Source organism: Manduca sexta, chromosome 21 (genome assembly GCF_014839805.1).
Source record: "Manduca sexta isolate Smith_Timp_Sample1 chromosome 21, JHU_Msex_v1.0, whole genome shotgun sequence".
NCBI classification, from domain to species: Eukaryota; Metazoa; Arthropoda; class Insecta; order Lepidoptera; family Sphingidae; genus Manduca; species Manduca sexta.
This window is the reverse complement of record NC_051135.1, coordinates 4,396,678-4,423,414: the sequence shown is the minus strand read 5'-3', so window position 1 is coordinate 4,423,414 and position 26,737 is coordinate 4,396,678. Positions and strand designations below refer to the sequence as shown.

The 26,737-nt window shown below is 33.9% G+C and overlaps 1 long non-coding RNA gene across 1 annotated transcript in view; it reads right to left on the bottom strand.

Moving 5' to 3' along the window:
- Positions 1-2,682: 2,682 nt before the first annotated feature.
- Positions 2,683-26,737, bottom strand: part of LOC119190046 — a 35,253-nt gene continuing 11,198 nt past the window's right edge. The window contains exon 3 of the long non-coding RNA XR_005112748.1: positions 2,683-2,701. This is a non-coding gene — a long non-coding RNA (uncharacterized LOC119190046). The remainder of the gene's footprint in view (positions 2,702-26,737) is intronic.

Here is a 26,737-nt window from a genome sequence, read left to right as displayed (position 1 = left end):
CTCATCCGTATAACTGCGCGTACACAAATTGTAAAAACATTTTTCCTAGCGTATTATTACATTCTATACACAAAAAATAGCTTCGTCTATTTTTATTTAAAGACCTCGATATGCGGTACGCGAATGCTATATTGATCATAAGACATTTTGACGCCAAACTATAGCTAATACATAATATACACATTTATAAAAATCAACCCAAAGGCCTTGTCATATTTTGAGATCAACTTCTATACGGATTGAAAGAAATGTATGTCAGCTTTGCTGTTCCGTTCGTTCGACTCAATGAAACCTTAATGAATGTATTAAAAGCATTTATTCCCGTTCCTTAAGGTTTCTCCGCGCCCATAATTCTTCTGATATAATAGAATTAGGTGACCCACTTAGCGTTATATCACCCTTCTGATATTGAAAAATATTTAAAAGCGCAGATACTGCAGTGATTGAGGCCGACGAGAATCTGTCGTATCTCGTTGATTTTTATCAGTTTTGAACTCTAAGAGCTACATTAAACTAGGCCTGGGATTGTGATCAAGTTAAGTTTTATGTTAAACCGTGATCAAAATAAAATGCAAATTATATTCGCAGAAGCGCTTGTGTATAAGGATCTAATGAGTTTTATTATTATTTTCAATGGCTATATATTATAATCAAAGTGACAGTTACATGTAAAGGTGAAAGCGATTTGATTACTAACTTACAAAGTTGCAAAACATCCTTCACTTTCCAGTTTGTGTGCTTTGTTTTATGCTTTTATACGGTCACGAAGTAACCGACATATTTATATGTATAATAGGAGGAAATAAAACTATATTTACAATTGTACACTTAGCGGCGACAGCGTAATAATAGTAAATGTAACTTTTGCACGCGATTTGTTATTTTGTATTATTTTACCTTATCAGCTAACGTAGTTACTAAACACGAATGACTATAATACAAAGCTACGCACAAAAACATCTGATCAAATGCGGGTAAGTAGAAGATCACCCTATTGAATCATCAACCCGCATTTTGTTGTGCCCAAACACCCCTAGTGGCGAAGGAAATGTCGTCGATACTACACAGTATAGTGTGGGGTTAATATTATCCGTTTTACAGCTGTTACCAAAAAACAAATGTTAGCTGTCGCATCAGTATTAAAAATTAGACGCATTAAAAGTATTTTGTTTTAGTTCTATTAATTAAAAATAAACCGTGAATTAATTATTACAAGAATAAATCTTAAGTTGCATTGTACGTTTTAGTTTTGCACTAATAGCCGAATAGATCAAGTAGGTAATCAATTGACTCATTTAGAGCACTAACGATCTGTGCAATGTTTAATCTAAATAAACGATTTAGCCGTTGCCACGCAATCGAACAACAAAACTAGACGTTTTGGCATTTACAATATCATTTAGAATTCTGCACAATAATTACGCTTGCCTAGATAAATTCTAGTGGTTTCATTAGTATACGTAAGCTTTAATACTAGCATTGAGCGGTCGTATTCATGTTTTCTTGTGTTTAGTGTTTGCTAATTTATATTATGTTTATTTATACATAGCAAGATGTGTAATTAGCAGTGGATGGTCCGTCAAGTTTTTAAATTAATGTTTAAATTTGTGTGGAAATCCTTAGGTCTATATTCAGCAGTGGAATTTATGTGGCTAATGATGATTCGTCAAAACATTTTTTCGTACTATTATTACGTTTCTACAGTGCGTCCTAGATTCTATTTTAAAGAAGACATGTATTTTTTCGTAAGTTGTAAAATTAATTTTAACATTTTTCTGTGACTCGTTACTTTCAAGAATACTTAATTCAATTTGCAGAACTTGTTTTTGCTTCGGTATTAGCATTTCTTTCGCAGAGCGCTTCACAGCACTTTTGTTAATTAACGTTTGTTTACTAAAAGTATTCTAATTTTCTAAGTATTTTTATACATAAGACATTGCTGTATTATGAAATTTGATTCGCAAACTCTATACTATGACATTGATAGTTTATAGTAAAAGTAATGTAAAACATTAACTTTACATTTTATTAGCGATTGACAAAATTATGACAATGAAGACTAATATTTCGCAAGTCAATATCACAATAGTTTCACTGCGCGTTTTGGCACCGACGGGACAGTTATTATTATGGCTTCCACGCACGTGGGCGACGGAGCCTTCCAACCGCCTACAAGGATCTATAAGTTCATGACAAGTGAAACCTCGCGAGAAATTGAACGAATAACCACTGTATCGGAATAATGGTGTTAAAAAAGAATATTTGAATTCATAATGCTTTGATATGTTTTTATTATAACTGCCAGGTATTTTCATATTATGATATACGGTTGTCAATACAAGTGAGAGTAGGACCTATGTATCCTATGTGCCTTTTTGTGGCTGCTCGTATCATACAAGTCGTAATTTCGCAAAGGATTTCCAGATGACCTGTGAATCTATAAGACCACAGTTCTTGCCGCAGTATGATAAATTAGGCTCATTGAAATAAGTCCTAGATATAAAAAATAGTCAGTATACCGATATTCATCTATTTCATTTCGGTTGTCAAGTTCCGGGCCTAGAGCGGTAAGGTTCATAGCCTAGACGTGCTTTTACTGAACCATTAAAGCTATGCGTATTTATTTATGTGTGCTTAAACATGATTTCGTACTTACAAATAGATGAAGTTCTTACTGAACTATGATGGATTGTAAACGTACCTGTAAAAGAAAAAAACATTAATGACGATGCAATTAAAACTTCCAATGAATATAAATGTTGATAAACGTTTATACTTGTTAATTAACTGAAATATATTCAAATAAAAACAAAATATTTGATGTAACGGATGTCATCATTCAATCATTACGCAATAATGAAAGCGATGGCTGTTGACGTTGCGTAAGTATTTAATTGTGTAAATCAAACGTGTTAATACCCCGTGGTATTATGATGTATTAATATGTATAATCAATGTCCGTTTATGAATACTTTTGATTCTGGTTGCGTAAGCGATAATGATAGATACATATCATTATACAACATCTGACGCCGACGAATTTGCATTTGTAATAACGGCTTAGTAAAAATAAAACTCGAATCTAACACCCATTTTAGCAATTTGTAACTTATGTAAAACGACGAATTATTTCTTATATAAAAATCTTACACAAATTATTTTTTTAATTATAAAATTACACATAACCACAAATTGATGTAACTAATCGTTGAAAATTAAAATAAATATTAAATATAATACACTGCAACTAATTTAAATTATTCATATTTGTTAAAAACTCACCAGAAATCGATGAGGAAAAATGCGGTTATAAAGGAAATAAAATCCTATTACTGGAAATTACCTAAATTAAGAGAAACAACAAAATTCAGCAAAATCAAGGGAAATATTTAAAATGTTAAGAGCACAGTGTCAAGCAGGATGACGACTGAAATGAAAACTGCTAAGCGTATCTGTCCTGGGGAAACCACTAATGTTGAAGGACACTCTCCTTTGTGTTCTAGTTGTTAGCCTCGCCACCACGACGTAGAACTGACAATGTCACGTACGATTGTGACATGTAAATCTCTCGGCATAAAGTTAACATTTGCTTACGAACATATGTGACGCAAGAAGAGCCACTGAATGTGCCTCAGCAGAGCGTGAACCATGAAAAGATGCACTAAGTTAAACACTAAAGGCTACAGAAGTTTTTAACTCCGCACGTAAGGATGTGTCGGAAAAGATACACTGCTTGAGTTATGCAGAATGCTCTTTTTCGTAGACTTGTTTCGTAATTTTTGTCACGAAATGTTGATAAAGTAGAAAACGTTTCGTAGGAAACCATTTTATCTGTTTCAAATAATGTAACTGCATTAAATATAACACAACTATAGTAAGTTACTATAATAACTACAATATATGCACACTACATACATATGTTGTATTTCACACAATAACAATTAAACAATTAACAATTTGAATGTTATTGTTAGGGTCTTGAGTGTCTTATCGGTGATGGCGTAATGATAGTTATCTGTACGTTCTGTAATTGAGTGCTCAATAAAATGGCCCTAAATTGAGGAAGCCCGTATACTGCAGAAACATTAATTTCGTTGTATAGGTAACGGTGTATTCGACCGCTCCAATTCACAAAATACGTAAACACCGAAAACTTCACAAACCTATATACTATTATAATTTGATTGTACTTGTTCAAGTTTTAGGGTTTACACCTCGAAATTTGGTTTCTGTTAGTCTATCTATAATGAAGTCTATTTGACAATGTTTACATCTTGACAGAATTAAAGTAAAAGTTTTACAAAACAATACCTAGTCTTGCCATAAATATTGTAATAAAGAAAAAAGAAAATTGTTAACTGCAAATAACATTTATTACTTTTACAGTGTGTCAGTTTAATACATAAATATAAAACAATTAAAAATATAAAAGCTTATTCGAAGTGGTCTCCATTGGCTGCAATACAGTCCTTTAAACGATGAGGCCAGTTATCAATAGAAGCACGCACTCTTTCCATGGGAAAATTCTTCACTGCCAATCGTATAGATTGTTTTAGGGACTCCAAATTATCATGGCGTTTAGAGCAAGCTGTACTCTCTAAAACTGACCACAAATCATAATCCAGCGGATTAAGATCGGGACTAGACGACGGCCAGTCTTCAGCTCTGATGAAGTCCGAAACGTTCGATTCCAACCAAGACTGCGTGGACCGAGCTTTATGACCCGGCGCCGAGTCTTGCTGGAAGGACCATACTTGGTTATTGAACATGGTGATGTTAAGGGGCTTAACTACCTTCTCAAGAATGGTATCTTGATACACTTGTGCCGATGTTTTGATACCTTTTTCACAAAAATATGGCTCAGTCACTCCTTCATAGCTAACACCCCACCAAACCATCACTGAAGTCGGATAATGTCCACGTTGCACTCTGTCGACTAATTGGGAAGCTTCCTTAGAGCTTTGAGCATAAATACGGTCATTTTGTTTGTTAAAATGTTGCTCAATTGTAAAAATTTTCTCATCCGTAAACAAAATTTTTCTGTGACCTCCCTTTGCGTACCGCTTCAGTAGTTGTTTCGATTTTTACCACCCTATTCTTCTTTAAATTATCAGTTAAGAAATGGCCAGTGCGTCTCTTATAGGCTGCAAGTCCTAAGTCATCTTTTAAAATACGCGACATGGTTCTAGGTGCTATCTTCATTTCCCGAGATAAAATCTTTTGCTTTCGGACAGGATTTCTTCGAATTCTTTCCCTTACTGCTTTGACCACCTTTTTCGTACGAACACTACGTGGACGGCCAGATCTTTTCTGTCACAAACAGAGGAGGTCTCATTGTACCTATTAATAGCCCGGTACACAAACATTTTACTAATACCAAGTGTATGGAGAGTTTTAAAAATTGCATTTGGCTCCATACCTACTTTGTGTAATGCTATCACAGCGATTCGGTTCTCTTTATCACCCCACACCATTTTAATATCGCAAAATATTTTACAATGTATTGGCGCCAAAATGAGAAAACACAATGAACAATCGTATAAAAATGACAGATTCGAAATTCAAATGTAATATTTTTTTATAATTAAGTGTAACAGTATTTATGGCCAGACTAAGTATAAAACAAACAAACGATCCCACTTTAACAAAACACCCTTTCGCTACAAAGTACAAACCGATTTACGATGTTCATTTTACACGCGATAAAGGATGCTCTGTAGCTGACTGGCATAAGTACGTAATATAAAGCTCATCAGCAATTAAAAGGGCCCTCGCATGCGGGCGACGCGGATGAATGGAGAGTATTGATGCGACGTGCGTGCAGCGGCGCCGTCGCCGTGTCCCGTCTGCATCCGGACAAACAGCACTAACAACAAAGCATACTGATAGATGATGATAAATATTTAACACGACATCTTATTGGTCATGGTACCATTAAATTGGCAAAAGGGATTACGACTTTGGATTAAAACTTTTGTATTGTCTCTACAAAATAAATATGCTCCATTGTAAATTGACTGTGCAATAACGATGGCCAAAGGTGATACAATGTTGGAAATCGAAATGTTAGCTATGAGGCAGTTGGTTGCAGTGTCGCGGGTTTGATTGGATGATGCGATTTACTTCGTGACCTTTTTCGTCTTCACTTTTTGGTTTCTAATCAACCGATTGCTGTACTTACGAGCAAGTTATGCAAATAGTAGCTCTGAATTCCTAGTTTGTCCAAATGAAGCAGAACGTGCGGCGACTTACCTAAATAATCTATCATAATAATTGACTTTCCTACGATAAGTTAACAAAATCTAGATACTCAGAGCACGTGTTTGGATCATATAATAAAACATAAAATATGACAATATCAACACCAAATTTCTTTTACTATCTTCGAATCATTGTTCTGACGTTGATGTAATACTATGATTTACACTTTACATAACAATTTGCCTCTAGAGCCCGTCGTGAGAAAATTACGCGATATGAGACGTGTTATGAATCTTACCGTACGTTATCCATATATTACAAAACTTCTTGGAAAAACTGCTGCTTTGCAGAGGCAATGTGCAAAATTTCCATCGGTCTTTGCATATACTTAAAAGCATATTGGTGTCTCACAATCGGGATGCGAATTGGGGATATCACTTTTATTTTGCCTACATTATTATGGATTTTATGATATAGACTACAGCACAACTACAAAGTTTATATGCCGCAGTAGTTTGTTAACTTCATTGCACCATACAAATTATTCACACGAGACAGACATGAAACAAAATTGCACGTCTGGTTCGATCACTATAAAGGTGTTATTCCATTGTTCGTTCGTTCATTAAGAATGCGTCTGCTTTGCTACCCATATGATAATGCCTGACATGTAATGGCATCAATACATTATTGTTCAGCCCACATTGGACGTCAACAATAGCAGTTTAGAATTAAGCAAAATAAAATATCGAAGATTTTGCAACAAAAAAGTCTGTAAGTTATGTGTTTAGATAAAATGGCTTTACAAACACGTGGGCTACAAAGATACGAGTAAATCGATCACATAAAAGTTGGATGAATGTGTGCTAACATGTATCAAGTAGGCCAGAGGTTTTTTAGCGCCAAAGCTATACAAATATTTAAACAGTAAGGAATACGAAAAATTTGGTACGTTGAAACAACTTTCGCTTATGTCGCATAGTCACCTTCTAGCATGAGGTTACATAGTGTAAGCACTTTCCACTGTGGGTGTCACTGGACGCCCATTGTGTTTGGCGAAAGCCGAATAAGAATAAAGGTATTACATACGGAACTGCGTGTTTATAAGTGGTTCTCTAATTCTCACATTGGGTTTTACCTTCTCCATTCGATTATCGTATCAGAACCTCTAAAGAGTAATGGTTGATATCTTGATGCCAACTGACACGGTACCCAAAACGAGTCTTGTTCGTTTGATCAACATAGTAAATACTTCTATCTAAAATACCTAAGGCAAAAAAGAGACGGATACTATTAGCCACAAAGCTAATGACACGGCGCTAATATTATATGATCATGTACGTGTTACGATACGCCACTGTGACTGTGGACGCGCCCTAATGTGTCTGGCACGCCTGGCTTCTAAATGCGTACCTGTCATATAAGCAGACTGATGACTTGAACGTATTTGAATTTTATCAGATCTTTTTTACAGGCGTAACCGAAGTGCTTCGAGATGCGGTTGTATAATATGCTAAAGATGCTGAACAATGGTTTAGTAAAAAGTTACTCCCATAAAATTATGTCTGCAAGATCAGGATTCCTGGAAAAGAACGGAAGATCAAGGGTTTGACACTGCACCGACGTAGGTCATCTTTTTTATAAGTATCTACCAAGAGCTGAATGGTTCAGACACCAATTAGTACACTAAAGATACGATGAGTTTCAAAAAACACAAACATATTTAAACATTTAATCGTTGGTTAAAATTCAATTTTACTATCATAATTCATAACATAGGAATAACTTATAACCAAATGAAATACGAATCGAGTAAACTTTATGAATAGTCACCGCTTTCCCCAATGATTGAGGGAATGGCTCAAGGTACAGTTAGTTACGTCAACGTTTGGATGGATTTCTAGTTCTTTTTTGCGAATAGTAAAACTTGTTTAGCAGCCTACAAACGCTCGCGAACCCATATATAATATGTTTTTAAATGTGTTGTTATTTCGTGAGTTCTTTTAGTTCTGAAGATTTGTCTGTCTGTAGGTGTAAATGATAAATTCAAAGACAAACATAGATACTACTTCTATCTGCTTCTCTTGTTGGTGGTGGGATATATTTTATATCTGTCCGAATAGCTACGGCCGTACACAGGGTGTTAAAAACCGACATAGTGGCCCACGTAAGTGTTTCGCGTTCCGGGATCAGCCTGTGTAAATCCGGTTCCGACAGGCCGGCATAATTGTGTAGCCTGTCGAGGGGTAATCATCTCTCGTCAGTCGACATTCTGTTGGATCCCACTTCACTTACCATCAGGTGCAGCGATGTCACTTTGCGGTGATAAAAAAATATTTGATCTCAAATATTATTGCAATCACGATAGGCTTCGTTCATACTTGCACATATCTTTAATGGTCTGACATACTGTGTTGGAAGCCGACTAAGTTATCACTTGTCTCTCCTTATGCAGTATCGAGATGTGTCGTTTAGCTCTCTCTATTTAATGACTTTCCTAGAAAGACAGGTTGATGGCAGCTAAGACGTTGTAGAATCGCTGGTTCACTATTACAAGGTTATTTAAATTTTTATTCACGTTGCAAAAAAGATAATTAACGTTGATAAGATAATTTATGATGGTAAAAATTATACAAATCATAATTCATGGTTCCACCTTGATTTATCTTTCGGAATTATTGAAAATTTTCACTGAAAAATACTTAGAATGGTGTGATATACACAATTTAATTTGTACATTATATAACATAGAACCTTGTAATAGTGAGCCAGCAATTTTTTGAACAGTCTTAAATATTAACACCTTTAAAATAAATCAAGTCATGTAATAAGTATGTTTGTCGTTTAAAAATATTATTTATTGTACAAATGTTATTAATAACAGTCCCTCTTAACCTTGGCACTGGTTTAGTCTATTAATATGTTTCGGCGCTACGATACCGCGGCACGTAATGCGAGGAACGGAGCCAAATAATATGTTTTTAATTTATTCCCACATTTTCTGACATGTTAATGACACTTATTTCAGATAGACATTTCAGAAAACAGTTTTTGGGAATAGCTTGGAATTTCATCAACATTTTATACATTAAAATATGTTAAAATTAACAAATTTATATTTATATTCACCCGATTTAAGAGCGTTTACGCATCCGCGCGCCGTATGTCTCAAAAACAGCACTTTTCGAAGGAGATAATATCCATCAAAACATTATTTTAAAAACATATGAATTAGTAATTATTATAGAAAATTTTGTTGTCTAAAAAGTTAGTAGAGAACATTTTTAGATTTATTGAGTATTTGTAAATTGTTTAATGATTACTGAACAGAGGTTTTCAAATTTGCGCTTCGAACGTCTATTTCGAAGCTCAAAATATCTTAAACCACTAAGGAACATAACAATATGTTATTTTTATCTAACTAAAAAGATCCTGAAGAAAAAGTTAGTAGAGAAAAATATCTTTTTATGTTTAATTCATGAGAAATAAAAATTCAAAGAATTCGAAAATTTCAGAAATGTTGGTCATTTAAATGATTTTTTTTTATCACTATATCTTACTTAATTGAATATAATATTGGATTACTATAATAGAAGAACATTTCCTTAAAAACATACAATTTAAAAATTCTACAAAATTAGTTGTTATTTTTCTATAAATATTTTAAATACCACTATAAAACGCAACGCGCAAATCGTTTCAAATTAGTCCGCCAGCCTAGCGCAACAAGGAACAAAAAATCTTTTGTATGGAATTGACATGGCATTTAATGGCGGATACTGTTATCTCTCTCTCTCAGTACAGTTTCTTTTTCTATTCCTCACCGCCATTATTATTGTTTGTTGACTTCCTGACGTTTTGGAATACATTTGTGTTTTATTGATTTATGTTTGTATTATTTGTTATTCAAACAAGTAAAAATATACCAAAAGTGTTTTTGTTGGTGTAAGTGAATACGTTTTAAAGACATGCCACCAAAAAACGTTTCATTACGTGTGAAATTTGTGGAGATCGAGCCAGTCGAATAAATCACAAAAGCAGAATATTTATGGCGAAATTTCCATTGGATGAGGTCAGGTAAGCATTAATTAGATGTTTTTAGTCATCGCGCAAATAAAGTAGCTTAGAAATAATGAAAATTCTCATTTTCTAATTACCATTATGTTACTAGTGATGTTGTTATTATTATCGATACCTGTTTAAATTTATTAATCAATTTGCCCTCCGTGGTTTCACCCATCTAGGTCCAGATTCTGTGGGAACATAGTGATAAAAAGTAGTAATTCGAACTATCTACATACCAAGTTTAATCGCAATCATTTTAGATTTTTTGCGGGTACGAATAATAAACATACAATTGCATGCACACGCTTTATAATATTAGTAAGATGATGACTGATCATCAGGACAAAAAATACTAAAGTCGTGTATGTGTGTGTGTGTGTGTGCGTTGAGCAATCAATATGCCTGGTCACTGTTTATGATTTTAGGCTTAAATATAATTTAATAAGCAATTTATTTACAATTAAAAAATATTTCCAGATGCCAAAAGTGGGTTCAGGTTGTGGGAAAAGAAGATTTGATATATGTTCCCAGAGAAAAGCTGCATACTCTGAAATATGTGTGTGGTTCTCACTTTAATAACAAAGAATTTAATAAAAGAACAATCGCCTTAGAAAGTCAGCCATACCATCGAAAAATTTGAAAGCTGATCCACTTCCTGATGAAATGTTTGAATTTCCGTGCCATGTTTTTATAAACAATGAGTGTGACAAAGAAGTGTCACCATCCTTTGACTTTATAATTAAATATTCTCATTGTACCTTGACCTATCATAAGTGCAACTATATTCGCCTACATGGTGAATGAAGGATTTTATTTTAAAATACAATTATTATTCAACATGTGAAAGCTTTTCATTTTATTTCGAGTCCTCATTTTAGTCCAGCCTTGTAATTAATTATAGTGCTAAAATGTTCACTATATAGCGTGAGTTGGATTGATAATGTGGACTCGAAAATACATTATAGGAATTTTATCAAAGTAGCATTAGCGTCGATTCTCACCCAGTAGAATTTATCGATATCGATAAAAAGTACTCACTACTATGTATTTTGTTCAGTTGGTAGTATTGTTATTTGACGTTCCTGACGTATTCTTCCGTGATATTGGTATTGATACGCCATGTAAATTCGATTTTATTACTTTGTATTAAGTCCTGTCTCTTAAAACGTAGTGATTATATTCTCTTTGTAGTCCGCCTTGAGGCTTTCTAGAGAGAGGACGTATCGCTCGTCGCTCCGGCGAGACTCCAGTTGGACTTTGCTGTGCGTAGAAAAAATAGTCACGTGTATACAGTGATTGCCACATCTTAGTACTTTATTAAGTAAAATATTTTTTTTTCTTTAATGATTGACAATAATTTTAGTAGTTACTATAAATTATTATTATATTATTATGTTTCAGACACAATGGGAAGTAAAGCTATTTCTAGGCAAGAAAAGGAAACGTAACAACGCTGAAACTTCGGCTAAAGCAAAAGCTAAAAGATTGATGTACTAATGTTATAACATGCGTCTGTAGTTATGGTTGTTGCTTTTTTTACTCATTAAACACCAACCTTAAGCTAAAAGCAATAAGCCCATTGAAATGTTACATGAGCTTTGTATTTTTTAGAGGACCCAATTTTAATTTTAGAACATGTGTGGGGGGTCAATAGAAGCTTAATCTCAAGTTTGTGAGGTCGCCCCCCTTGTCCCCTGGCCGCCATCATGAATAAAGGGGTGAAAACACTTTTTTCGCGATATCTCGGAAACTATGCGTCTTACATAAATTTTGTAAAGTGATAATTTGTAGCAAATTGTTTTGCCTGCAAATATGGTGGGCGACTGCAGTAGTCGGTAGGGGAGGGGTGGTTACAGAAATCTGACGCCATTTTCCTCCATCGTGATCGTTTTTGATATGTGTCCATCGCGTTCTGGAACTCAACTGACCGTTAACTGTCCATTTTGTAACCGCCCGCCTTGCGATAATCGCTCGCCAAGTTTGCAGGACATAATCGGAACCGCGGTAGTTACAAATCGCACAGATCTCCGGTCGTCATGAGTTTGGAAATAAAACAGCCGTTTCTCAACCACGGCGGGCGCGAGTAAAAACCGCTTCGTGAATTCTTAGCCTTATAGACTCACTTTGCTGTCCCGTTGTCAAAACGTTTACAACTGGCCAAATACCCATTGCGCGAGTCCCACTCGCACTTGGCTGATTTTTTTGCATAATGCATAGGTACGCTTACTTTCAAATAACAAGGTTTTTGTGTTCACTGATGCGCACTGTTAAGAAAATTCAATTACTAGTAGTAGTTAGTATACCTATCTTCTTAACTATTTGGGCTAGTTTAGGTTTACACGCTCACATCAATTTTACATATAATTTTATCCTGATGTTTAATCCTGTGCAGGTTTCGGCGTCATTATACTTGTATAAATTAAACGCGTCTAGATCCATATGCAGTTTTACTTAAGTATGTAGTGTTTGCGTAAACTTCGATAACAATAATAGTATATTCTATATATTTTTTAATTTTTAGGTAATCGTGCCTGATATTACACTCAAAATAAATAAGGTTATTAAAAGCCGCAAAATTATAGATTTTCAATATTTTTTGGATCAAATTAAAACACTCAATAACCACAACAGAGCAACAGGTTGTAGTATCGAACATTTACAACTATTGAAAGAGAATGTTTGCTTGCAGTCAACATTTTTAATGAAGTGTAATATGTGCAATATGGAATTTAAGCTATTTAAGAGCTAAGAGATATACTGATAGTATGGACGTATATCGTGGAACTGTGAATGGAGCTATGATCACTGAAGTTGGTAGATCAAATTTAAACGAACAGTTAGCTTCCATAGATTTACCAATATTAACGCAAAATGTTTACATGAAATGTTACGACGAGTTAGCTAAATGATTGAAATTAGCTGCAGATGACAGGATGCAAGAGGCCGCTAGGAAGAAACTGATAAAGATGTTGCCTGTGGCGATGTAAAAGACGGTATTCCCATACTTACAGTCAAAGCTGACTGCTGTTGGTCAAAAAAGTACAGAACCAACTATTTTGGTTCGTCGTGTGTCGCAAATATTATGCAAAACTATGGATATAAAACTGGTAAATTGTTATACATGGATGTACAATCGATCGATTGATGATCGATGTCACTGAGAAGCAATACCTATTAAAAAAAACTATCCAAAAAATATAACCAACTTCCGAAAAAGAAGTCTTTTATTTCTCACTTTTTAGTTATACACCTAAAAATGACATCTCATTACATACGCCTTCTGACTCAAAATATAAATTCCAATATGTAATTTCTAATGACTTAATTTAAACTTTCAATACGCTAAATATTAAAAACTGCAGATCTATGGAGTAATTATGTGGTCCATTATAAACATCGTAGCACAGTAATTTTCCTGATTTATTGTCTGAATACGGAGTTCTGGTGCCTATCTTTCGGCTTCATGATGAGCTCCACTTTACTATAGGGTACTTTTTTCTAAATGCAAATGCTTAAATTTTTAAGCATTTGCATTTAAAAGTGAAAATAACAATTCGTAAAATTGCCGTTAAAATTTGTTAAAAATGTTTATTTTTTTATAATTACAAAATGATACATATAAACTATTTCATGATGAATTCTTATATATTTAATAATAGAATTCTTCATTTATCATAAATTCATAAATCATAAGTTACATTCCAATTAGATAATTAAAGCGAAAAGATCAAAATTGGTTGGTCTGACTATAAAGATAGCCGACGCGCTAACTCTACGCACACAGCTACGCAACGGCTCTGTGTGAGTGAATTTTGCGAAGAATTACCTATAGTTGACTTCACGCGCGGCACGTAAACGCTCTTAAGATTTATTCAATGTGCTTGGAATTATAGCCTGAGTAAACCCGAAAACCTCGCGAGCCGCGAAACGAGCATCCAAATCGATACGCCCCTTGGGGCTCGGGGTCGGATTGACCGCGGCTTGCCCGTTTGGCTCGCCTGCACAAAAACACTCGGAAACGAGCGACTCATAAAACGAGCGCTTCATGGCCGCTTAGTTTTTGCTCACTACGATACTGACAGTACGTTATTTAAAGAACCCAATGGCCCGGTCACGGTTGTGATTTCCAACTTCGACGATACAAATAAAATTATATTTTGTTTAACAATTCGTAAATATAACATTAGTTGGTTCGCGGTATAAGCCTACTAGCTTGTTAACGATAAGGTATCACTTTACCGCAATTTGATGGATATCAACTTAGAAGTAGGAAAAGATTACCACTAGCCGTCTAATGCAGTTTATGACGTCAGCAGTAAGCAATTGCTGCCGGTATGAAAAGTAATCGGTTTAGCATGCGTAAAGTTATAATAGATATCATGTAATCGCACTATTTGTCTATTATATAAAGAATAGAGCATTTCTGTTCTTCATAAAAAAACGTAATAGAAACGTACGATACTAGTCATACTAGTTTTATGACAATTTATTCTTGTTGCTAAGTTTTTCAATGCATCATTGAAGTGAACAGTTCGTTGCAACGGCACGCCTTTCTAAAATGTAACATACCTATTTACCTTCGCATATCTTATATCAGGGATTCAGTACTTACATAAATACATTTAACTTTTGAAGAAACTTCTAACGCAACACCTTTATCTATCTAATTCTGTTACACTACCTTTGCCTGTTTTAATCAGTACGACTAAATGTTTCTTTCGCTATATGCAGGATTTTATTCACTGCTCATGTTTTGGGTTTTGCTAAAAATATTTCGTTGATACATTCTGTCGAATAAACAAAAAAAAAATATGTTTGCGATTGTAAAGATGAATAAACAGTAAACCACGTTCAATTACTTTAAAGTTATTAGATAGTACCTACATAAATGCTTGTCGCTCTTGACATAAAAAAAGAATATTGTACTTAGGTATCTATACCTAACGTTAACTAATAAATATTGAAAATATAAATATTAGTCGTGGGTCGAGATATCAATTGCTACGATAAATTGAGAGATATGTCCTAAATAAAACAAAATACATGACATTTCTTCAACTAGAACCGGAATCATCTTTTCTTCATTTACAAAAAATATAATGGAATGTATTTAATAAACTCAAGCTATTCGAGAATTGACACACCGATTATGAAAGTATTTTTGTTTATATTTAAGTTGTGATAACGTCATTTATTTTATTGGTATGCAAAGCTTTCTATATAAATACTTTATTTATTTGTGTGAAGTAAACCAAATTTAAAGTAGTCAATATTTTATTCAAGTGAAAATTACACAGATAGGAATCAAAATGTTTAGAAAACTTTATATGTCTACGTATATCGATTGAAAGTTACAAACAAGTTACGATTTATTCATTTTACGTGAACACCGTGTATTCAAATCGATAAAATACTAGCCGTGACGCCACCCTTTCGTGAACGTCTCGACATCTTTGTTCAGTATGTTTTGGAGTAAATGTTTTACTTTGTGTTTTTTATTCGTTTCCGGGGTCGTATGAAACATGAAAAGACGTGTCAATTAAACAGTCTTATTTATGGTGTTTAGCGGATAATTAATTTTCATTTGGAAAATGTGGAGGTAATATTGAATAATAAAAAGTTGCAGACTTTTAAAGAAAGGAATGTAAAATAGATTTTAAAAAATGTTGGGTTTTCATGAATGTTAAATGTCAAAAGTTTCCAAGTAACTAGATGTCGTTTACGGGTTTGTCCATGTGTAAAGCGTTTTCCGTTAAAGACCCTAAAACACAAAAAACATTAGCGTTTCATAGCGCCGTATGGAAGCCACCAGCGCCATCTAATTAAAAAATTCAATACAAAAAATATTATTTTCCATGGGAGCTAACTACCAGGATAGAAAGTCGCCTATGTGTTAATACAGGACATGGTCTTCCCATTGCCAAATTACATCCCAATTTTTTAAGTTGTTTCGTGTTTACTTCTAAAATACATCTAAATAAACAAACATTTTCACAAACTTTTGCATGTATAATATTAGTAAAAAGCTAGAATCCAAAAAAAATAATAACCGGTAGGAATGTATTCCAAAGCACAAAACATGCTTAACCCTATCCCAGATTTAAACTTTTAATGGCAGTGCATAGATTAAAGAAGTAGGAGCTACTAGTAGTCATAATTATACTATTGACTTTGAATCGCTTGGGAGTGGTCGGACGTTTTGACCAGATGTAGATATGGTTTATGGCTAATCTGGGTTAATTGGCGGGTTAAAGCAATAATTGCGACAGAGTTAATGCCAGTTATTCAAAGGCATCTATTTGATGTAACGTTCTTACAAAGTAAACATTTGAAAAAGTCAACCAAAAATTCTCAGGAAAACAACGGTACTACTGTTACATTTGTCTGACGATAGAATAAAACTAGAATGTTTGCGCAAACAAGACCAGAGACTGCAAGTTTACTGTCCACTGTGTTTAGAGGGAAGTTTATAATGGATCTGTCACACGCTCTATTACGTTACAAATGCTCTCGCTGAAAGGCTCAGAATAACACAATCTAATAGTTTGCGTCCGAGGCCATTTCTTATTCCTTGTCAATCTCGTTTAGCAGTTTTCATTTACCATAGAAAATAAATCTGAACATATTCCAGATAATATTCCTTAAATTATGTCGAGGTCTTATAGATAAGGAGATAGTTATACTAAACAAGCCGTAGTGTTAATGATTACTGTGTCACCTTAACTGTACGCGATGTCAAACAAACCCAGAGGTGTCGAAACGACCTCCATTAGAGCTAATTGAGCTCGGTTTCTATGTACATGACATGGTTAAAAACGTTACTACTATGTAACGTGACCAGAACACGAAAGTTCTAATAAATCCAATACTGATGGAAAAACGAGGCAAGCATTACCTGCTTACGTGTTGCGGAAAGCCTACGGTAAGTAAGCCTTAAGCAAAGGTTATTTTTCACAATCAACGGTAGGCTTCCGGTCATGTGTCATTTTTATACCGTCTCCATAAGAGGATTACAATGTGAAATATACGTCGCGTAATGCAATGACAGGCGGTGTCGACATCACGACTACGGACCAAGCTAAATATTGACACAAGAAATACTTTTATGCTCTCTAAAAATATTTAATTAACACTTAGGTAATCACAATTAGAGCTGGGAATTACTCATGGCATGAGAATCTGAATGAACAATGGAGTCTTTATCGCACAATCGTTAACGCCATGTGACTTGTAATCGTTCTTAGCAAGTGGTTACGCATTTAAATATTCCGTATTTCGGTCCCGTGACCGTTATTAGATGTTAGAGACGTGAAATGTTTAATGACTACTGTATCTATAAAGGTAAATAGCTTTTTGCAACGGTCTTTTTTTGTCGTGAATGAATGACCGGATACAATTCATACATCAGTTGCTGGTGTTTATTACAATTTAAGAATTATTATGATAGAAACGTCTTTGTTATTCGTGGCTCTGTGTTCATTGTACCGTGTACATACATAATATTAGATACGTACCAAAGTAAATAATTTACGATGCAGTCTCCTGTATAACTTTCGATTAAATTCTGGTGAGATTATACTTTTATTTATAACTTGTTATATTATTAATTAATTAACCTGATTCTGAATTGATTATTATTCATGTTATTAAACTCATAAATATTAGTTATGGGTTCTCCTTTTCGACGTTTTTATAGACGAATGTAAAAAAACTGGTTGTAATCGAAATTAGGTAAACAGTTACTAGCAGACAGCAATATTGCAAAATCATAAATTGATCAGTCGTGAATATTCCAACGATGACTAAATCAAATTTAATGATACTCGAACGTCTTTATTGGAATGATAGTTCATTAGATTTACCTATAAATGTAACATGTAAATATTTTTATAATAATTTGTGAAGTGATCTCACTTAATGATTCACTCTATCGTGTTGGGCAACATGACATACCTTTTAAATCTTCGTAGAATCTAAATGGTGCGATGCTCATATTATTTATAACACTAGTGTTAGATCATAGATTAGTTCTTTTATATGTAATGTCACAATTATAAAAAATAAAATGTACTGACACTCTGGTCTGTTGTCTTGTATTGACAAGACGTATTTTATTTCGCATTACCTATATAAATTTCTGATTTCTTCTATTTAAAGTAATATTTATCAACTAGCCATATGTTTTCAAAGGCACGACAAATAAAACTCATAATAAACCCATAATATTGAATTCATCAAATTTATTATCACAAATAATAAATTAAAACGAAGTGTTATAGTGGTTATTATATCACTAGCCTCAAATTTACCAATGGACATGTCATGTTGGTCGGTTTTCATTAATTATTGTTTTTGTTTGTTTATTAAGTATAAATTGTATAGTTTTAGATTAGTGCAAATTTTCCTCCTACAATAAAAATATTGAGCCATTGCTATCGCTTTACCTACATTGGAGCTAATTGAGTTATAACAGTTTTAAGTTAGTGGTATCTTATATCCGTAACAAATTATGTTCATATGACGGTACTTTTTAGTATATATTATTATATACTTATTGATACGTGAATAAAATCTTTGTACCCCTTTTTATGCACATTGCGCGCACAGAGTATGAGATTTGGCAAAATTTAAATTCCTAAATAATAGACGAGTGTAGGAAAATAAAATTTATCCTATAAATTCGAATGTCGAATTTCGACCACTTTACAACCACTAGTTATATTAAATTAATTATAACCTGCATCAAATACTCAGACAGTTATTAAAGAATATAAATAAACAGCTTACGTTGATGCTCCCACACCTTGGCACTTCTAATATTTGGCAAGTACTGCGAAGGTGATCAACACTTGCTATCTGCCCTATGTACTTTGCACAGTCATTACAATGAAATATTCATCACAGCATATTCACTCGATATTATCCCTAACTAATATAGTCACCACACCAAGCCCTCACATATTGTAGAAATAATTTGTCCTGGTTTTTATGTCTGAACCTGTCTGAATCTATGCCAGGCAAATTGTGTTACACTATGACATATTGGGGAATCCCTGGAATTTGTATTCTATAATCACTTCTAGCCGCCACTATGCTATGGAAATGAATAACAATATGCACTATGTCTATATTGTTATTGATATGTTTGTATCCTTGTGATTAAATGGAGTATGCATATAATTTCATCCAATATGATTATTAATATAGTTTGGCCTATGTGGCGTGCAAATTATAATTCCATAAATTATAATTTGTACGTCACACAGGTCAAACTTTATACGGCACTCTAGATTTATATTTGAACGATTTGCATATTGTACACTCATGTTTTACAAATAAAGAAATTTGAATATATTATAGCTAGTTTTCATATATCGAGCACTAATCCAATACAAACACGTCATATTACAAAAGAAACAAATAAAAGATTGCCTCCAATCAGAATTCAAAGCCCATCATCCGCGGCCAATTATTAGTACACCAATAAGGCGGTAATAATAAAAGTGCTTGATTATCATCACATAATTTATGCAGGACCACGTGCCCATGTTGCAGACTTGGGTATTGCTCAGCGAACGTTCATTTGTATGCGGGTCTGTGTTCGGATTTAGACTTGATCGTACAGTCAACTAAAAAATTCGAAATATAATATAATCCTTAGAAATGATTAATTTTATTGGGAATACCCTATTTTAATATTAAAAGTAGATTCGGCTCGTCTGTTTTGATTAATAGTTTATACTCTGCATAAGATTCATTAAATGTATTCAATTTAAAATAATCAGCATCACTTTCAGAAAATATAATAGTATACCTAATGCCATGAAATATATAAGTGATAAAAATTATTATTCATACAATTTATTTCAAAAAGATTAATGTTCATTGAAAATAACAGAATAATTTAAAAGATTTAACATAATCCACCGAGACGGACAAGTGCAGATTAAAGCGGACAGATAACATGGGAATGCGCTTGGTCGACTTTCATTCTGTAGGTAGACTAACGAAAAACATAAGTATCGTGGTAAGTATGCATCGCTTGTCGTAGCCATGGCTCTTAAACTTGTTTTGTCCGTTAGGTATTTGTAAATCCATTTATTACACTACAAAGATCTCTAAAGACGTAAAAATTCAGAAACGCAATTCAAATGTTAGTTTCATAAACCTATTAGATATACATCTACGAAAATACGAAGAGCGTTGCATAATAAGTAAGAAGGAAATAGTCCAAATATCACTAATCATAGATGATTTATCAGAGTAAACTAGAAAATTACAATAAATTTGATAATTAAGTTACACAAAAACGCTGAAATGTCTCAGATTTAAGATTAACTTATAAAAATATTAAAGAAAGGTTTCTCAATTTTCACCTCACCCGTGGCCGAGACAACACAAGTAAATATATTACAAGGTTTTTCTACCCAGAACGCAACCTCGGATATAAACTCAAGTAATTACATTTAATTGTACTGCAATTTTAATCATTCACTTCCTCATCCACGAGTTTTTACATGTTTAAATTCATAACTTACAATAGTGTATTCTTAAGTTGATCTTATCCGGGTAAATAAAGTAAGGTTTGCACTTAAAATACTGGATTTGCAAGGAGCGCTGTGTCCTTGAAAATCATTAGTCAAGAAATAATATGCTGCAATATAAATTAACGGCAGATTTTAATAAACGTTATCTTCGGATTGAACGCGAAAATGGACCAATCAGAATAAAGTTTATTTGACAGATTAACGATCACTAATTTTGATTGGCTTATTCTCGCGATCGATCGGAAGATAGCAACCACTTATTAATTTCGACCGTTAATTTTGAAAACGATTGCTCCTATTTTTAAGAATTCTGCAGAATTTAGTTCGGAATTGTAGCAAAATGTGATACTCCCACAGTACACAGGAGGCATTCATTAGACTGCTCGTGTTCGGCCCTGACATTAATTTAAAACGGACCCGCAATCGTGATGAGAATACATATTCGATATGTTGTAATGTGTTAAGGGAAACATATAACTGCATAAAACTCTGGTTATTAAACAATCTACTGCGACGCGAAACATCCTGTTAAAATATTATGAGTATAGCTTTGTTTTTAAAACAGTTTTATTGTTAACTTAGTGGCCATTTGGCATGAAGTTGCAAGCGTGAATACTTAGGAGTTTTAAATCAAAAGAAAATTCTTTACATTATTTCATATTGTTAACCTTAATTTTAACTTATTTTATCACAAAACTTAAAAAAACAAGTTAATTTAAGACGTGTGTTTCATAAATAATACTTACATAAAAACTAAGACACATAGGAATAAAAGGAATGCGTTAAATAATAAATCTAAACATGTTTACATTAAACTATAAGTACATATTAATATGACGATAATATTAATTTTTAGAATGCAATCATTAACCAACGTTGCACCATTATGTCACCACATCTTGCATTTAAATCCCCATAACGACAGCCATGCATCACACTCAAATTATAAACAAATCAACGCGTCTAATAAAATATCCAGAGCCATATTCATATTTCGCCTTCTCAAAAGAGCCGTTGAAAGTGTTACACTCAATATCAGTGTCGGACACTTAACACCGCGGATGTCTGGTTTCTATCATTACTAAGCGCGGGAATCGAATTCTTTCGCATATTTTTAGACGTGATCGTTTCAGATCTATGTTCTTTGATATTTTAGTACAACTTATAAATATTTTATCCCGAATCGTATCAATAAATCCTACAAATGGTTAAAATAAATTTGTTTTGAACATATAAATCGTATACTTTATAAACTTTATTGGTATAGTAATAGTAAAATTGTATAATAAGATCGTTTTGTATTCTCTAATTCCGTATTATGTAAATAGATACGGTAACAAGTATGAATGATTTACCGAAGTTTATGATTCAGTTATTTGCACTTTAAACGAATGAATGTTGTTGGTATTGTTTTCATGCTCCAGTGGCTTGCACGACGTTGACGATTCCACCTTGATTTTCAAGAGGTAAACGGCTTTATTGGTGGCACGAGAGCGTCATCATGATTTCGCGTCTTGGTTTAATAGTCAGGTGCGTTCAAACAATAGATCCGAACGTCGGCACATTAATAAAGCCTTGGTCCACATTGAACCACATTTTGAGGCTGATATATTATCTGGGTCGCTTAATTAAAATGTATCGTTGCTTATTACTGAATGGTCTGCATGTTGCCGACAGTTTTAACTTCGACTTCAATCGCAATATTGTCCTTTGTGTCAGCGCTATCCCGGAATTAAAACCGTTCCACATCTTAGCCAGATGTCCCACTTGTCTAAAAGTGAAAGCCCGTCGATGCATACCGTTGTTCTTCGTGTTCTCGTTCGAAAACACGCTGAAATTTAAAAATATGGTTCAACAATTCATTTAGCTTTGCCTTACATGATACAAAAATCATAAAGGCTAATATAATAACAGATACAAAATTATCTTCATCGCGTAATATGATTCATGAAAACTTCTAAAGCATCGTCGTCGCTTTTAGGATCGCTCTAACGAGTGTAATATCAAAGTCTTGTTCAAAGAGGAAGAACGACATATATAAAAGACAAGTAAATCTCAGTTACAACTAAAAGCAATAAAGCTGATAGGTTATTGCCATCTTCGTCTAGAATGCCGACTGCAAAATGTCCGAGTATCGAACCGGCGCGCAGTAAAATTGCAAGGAAAAGTTGGCCGAGCGCCAAGCGTGCGTACAGTCAGCTCCAACCAACGGCGCGATTTATTGTTTGCAGAGTGGAAACTCTTATTTCTTATTCACGTGGACACGACACTCCGATGCATTGAAAGTGATATCGCTCTCACGTTACGCTTCCACACTACAGCTGACACATTTCTGCGAGTGGACACACTCGATGTCTTAAAGCTATTTTTCTAAAATAGCTGTAGCCTATAGCCGTGTAAATGATAGTGTATATTTCAGTACTCAGTAGACTCTTCTTGCATGTTAAGCTCTTGGTTTTTACATTTTAAATCTATAAATCATATGTTTTTTTCTTTTGATCGAATATCTTCGTTGATTCGCGAATTAAAAAACTACTTTCTTTTTAGACATGTTATTGCTCTTGATAAACGGATTCATCTATCTTCATGTGATTCTGATGTTTATTACTCGCCGTCTTGATTATTTAGACTTTGATAATATTAATTAGACACATGTTTGCGGGAAATAGATTATTTTTATACATTAATACGTACAGAGCAACAAGCCTCGTTTATATTGAATTAATCTAAATCTAATCTAAAGAAAAGTAGGTGCTTTTCTTGATGATATTGGGTAATTATTGAGATACGCCGATAATTATAATCACCTTATAAATTATAGCCGGTGTCGGGAGGGCTTTCAGTTTGATGGAAACAGGTTGTAGACGTGACATGCCAACGTTGCATATATGCATAATATCAATAACTCAAACTTCAGACATAATACCACTATTCACTCGTGTAGATACAAGCGAACAAAAGATATTGCTTACTTATCAAATCGTGACTGGGTTTAACTCTTGAGATAATCCTTGTGGATGGATATTAGATATAAGAGTATAGTACAACCAGGAGAATGCAGTATAATAATATAGAATCCACGACATTCCTATCCCACGCGGTAATCGTCTCCTTTCTTCTTTGTCTTTGAATGCATACATTATTTAAATTATTTTTATGTCCTTAGCAAAACGAATCTATACTTTCGCCATACCGGTTTTTGTCCGGTCATTCGTACACATCACAGTTTTAATATACAAAACATAACTACAGCGCTGTTTTATTATCGTATAGACTACGATGCAAAGAATATTGGGCAGTAATTTTCTGGTAGATTTAGAGAATGATAACTGAATGAAGCATGGACCGATATGAAATCTCATTTACCATTCTTTAATTATGTAGATGGTGCACCCATTATTTATATGGCTTAAGATCAGTCTCACATGGCACACAAGACGGATTTGAGCCAAGTTTTTCATTTCACGCTCATAAATCCAATACTAGAAGTAATGCGTCATTACTTAAACATTTTAACGGGCAGGGAGGGAGCGAAATTAATTTTGTCGTAGGAGGCACGCACAGTCCCCCTCGGGCGACCCTCTCCCGAGTGTCTGCCTATCTTATCATCAGTGGAGGGCTTTCAGCAGTCTACGAGTTTTTAATTCAAATTTAATTTAATGGCATCGGCGTTCCAGCTTACAACCATTAAAATAATGCGCGAAATTGAGTTAAACGAGAAACGTGACCCAAATGTAGTCATATTAATGTTTTATATTTAATCGACTGTCTTCCTATAATTACTTTTTCCTACACTGTTTATTTTATCAAATAAAGAATAATTCTGAAAATTTTATCCACTAATATAATAATTTGTCAGATTGACTTGAGTTGCCACGTCCAATAGCACGAACACAACTATAGCTACGTATGAATACGTCGCAGACACGGGGGTACAAAGGGGTCGTGGAATTATACCACCCTATCCCTCGTCGGATTCCTGGAAAAACGACGCGAGGCAAACCGAAGCCAAATTGCTGCCGTTCACAGCCAGATAAGCGTGACTAAGCAAAATAAATCTCAATTTTCTTAACCTTACGACGCCCCGAAATACCGTTTACCCAGTATTAACTTATACAACATTTAGGATCTAATAAGTATGTCCTTGAACAAGCGCAAGAACAAAAAAAATATAATTCAACACGCATGTATAGGGGTAAAATGTAATTTGCCGAAGTAGAAATAAAATACAAATTCTATTTCCATAAAACTTTGGGAAAGTGCACACAATGTATTGCAATGTTTGTTGGTTTTATTGTGAGGGGCATTCGTTGAGTAGCTTGTGGGGAACATCTCTCGTCGTTTGCCTTAGTCGTTGATTAAAAACGCAACCTATGTCGCTACTCGCTACTGCTAGCTATCGAATGAGGCAGCGTATCTAAATGCGAAATGGGTCCCGCCCAACTCCATCGACTTAACCTTTCCCTGCTAAAGCAATTTTTCCGCGCAACACGCACTGAATAAATCAACGATTTATATACTTGAAGCTAGGAGCGTAAGCGGGAAATGTAATTGGTGCCTTTTCTATGATCTAGTGTTTACATTATTATTATTTGCGACCTTGTATGTTTTATTATCTTTATAAAAAAAATGAAAGTCTTTAGAGAATAAAGGAAATTATTTGTGATCTTTATCATACATATATCATGAATGTTAGGAAATCAGTTGAATATTGTTTTTAAAGTGTAGCAAACGCTATTTAAACTTTAATATCAACCGAAAGTGATCTAATAACGTGGTCGCTTATAACTTAAAAACAAAAGCAAAAGTGATTAACGCTTAAAATATGTAGTACAAGTGACATTAGCAAAAGGGTTAAAATGAAAGTTGTGTAAAATATACAAACGACGCGAATGAGTGTTTTAAAATGCATTAAAGGGTTTAAAATTTAGTTAATGGAATAACATACAATGACTCACAAAAGTAGTGTCAATATTCTATAGGTGTAGTTGAAAGGCTAAGGCGCCTTAAGAGCGTAATTGTGTTTTAGATTGGTCAACAATCGAGTTGAATCGAGTAGAATGTGATCGAGTGTACTTTGTTATATCCCTAGTTTTTATTTTTAGGTGTTAGTAAACAGTCAGAATGAGTATCCAGTTGTAGCATGGAATATACATTTTTTATGATTTTAAATTCAGTATTTTCATTTTTCCATTTTCTCTTTTTCTATTATTATTATAGTTATAAAAATATGATGAGCAATGGCAATGTTTTTATTCACAGTCTGATTTTATCAGAGTGCTTTCTGATGTTACCATATTAACGATATAGACCCATATATGAGTAGTTTTTATAAATCGTTTATAGGTTGATAAACATCTAAATAAATTAATTAAATCAGTGTCCCTTATTATATTATTTTAAATATTCGCCATTTATAATTATTATTACAACACATAACTAATAACTATAGCTACACATAAAAGAAATAAGTACTCAAGTTGCGTGCGGCGATTTCTAATTTTTATGCAAATGGCAAGGACTTAAATATTTACAAATAATGTAAAATCGTGATACAAACGGCACACGGCAGATGCTGTAAGTGGTCGGCATCACCTGGTACCGAAAACACCTTGAGCAAGGTGACTGCATCATTTATGCCATTTTAGGAAATCGAACATTTGGCTCTTACGTTATCTCGCAGCCTGACATTTTATTACCAGGGAATTCTTATCCAATAAAAAGTAACATTATCGTCATTAATGTATATTATATGATTTTTTTGAAATCTTTATGTTGCAGACGTCTACATGAGAATGTTTCGGGTGAAGTAATAAAAAATGTAATTTCTTTAAATGTCAAGCGAAATGCCATAGTTAGGAACTACAAAAAGTAACCGCTTCGATTTCAAGGCTATCGCTCTGCAGAATGGAACATAGAATTTA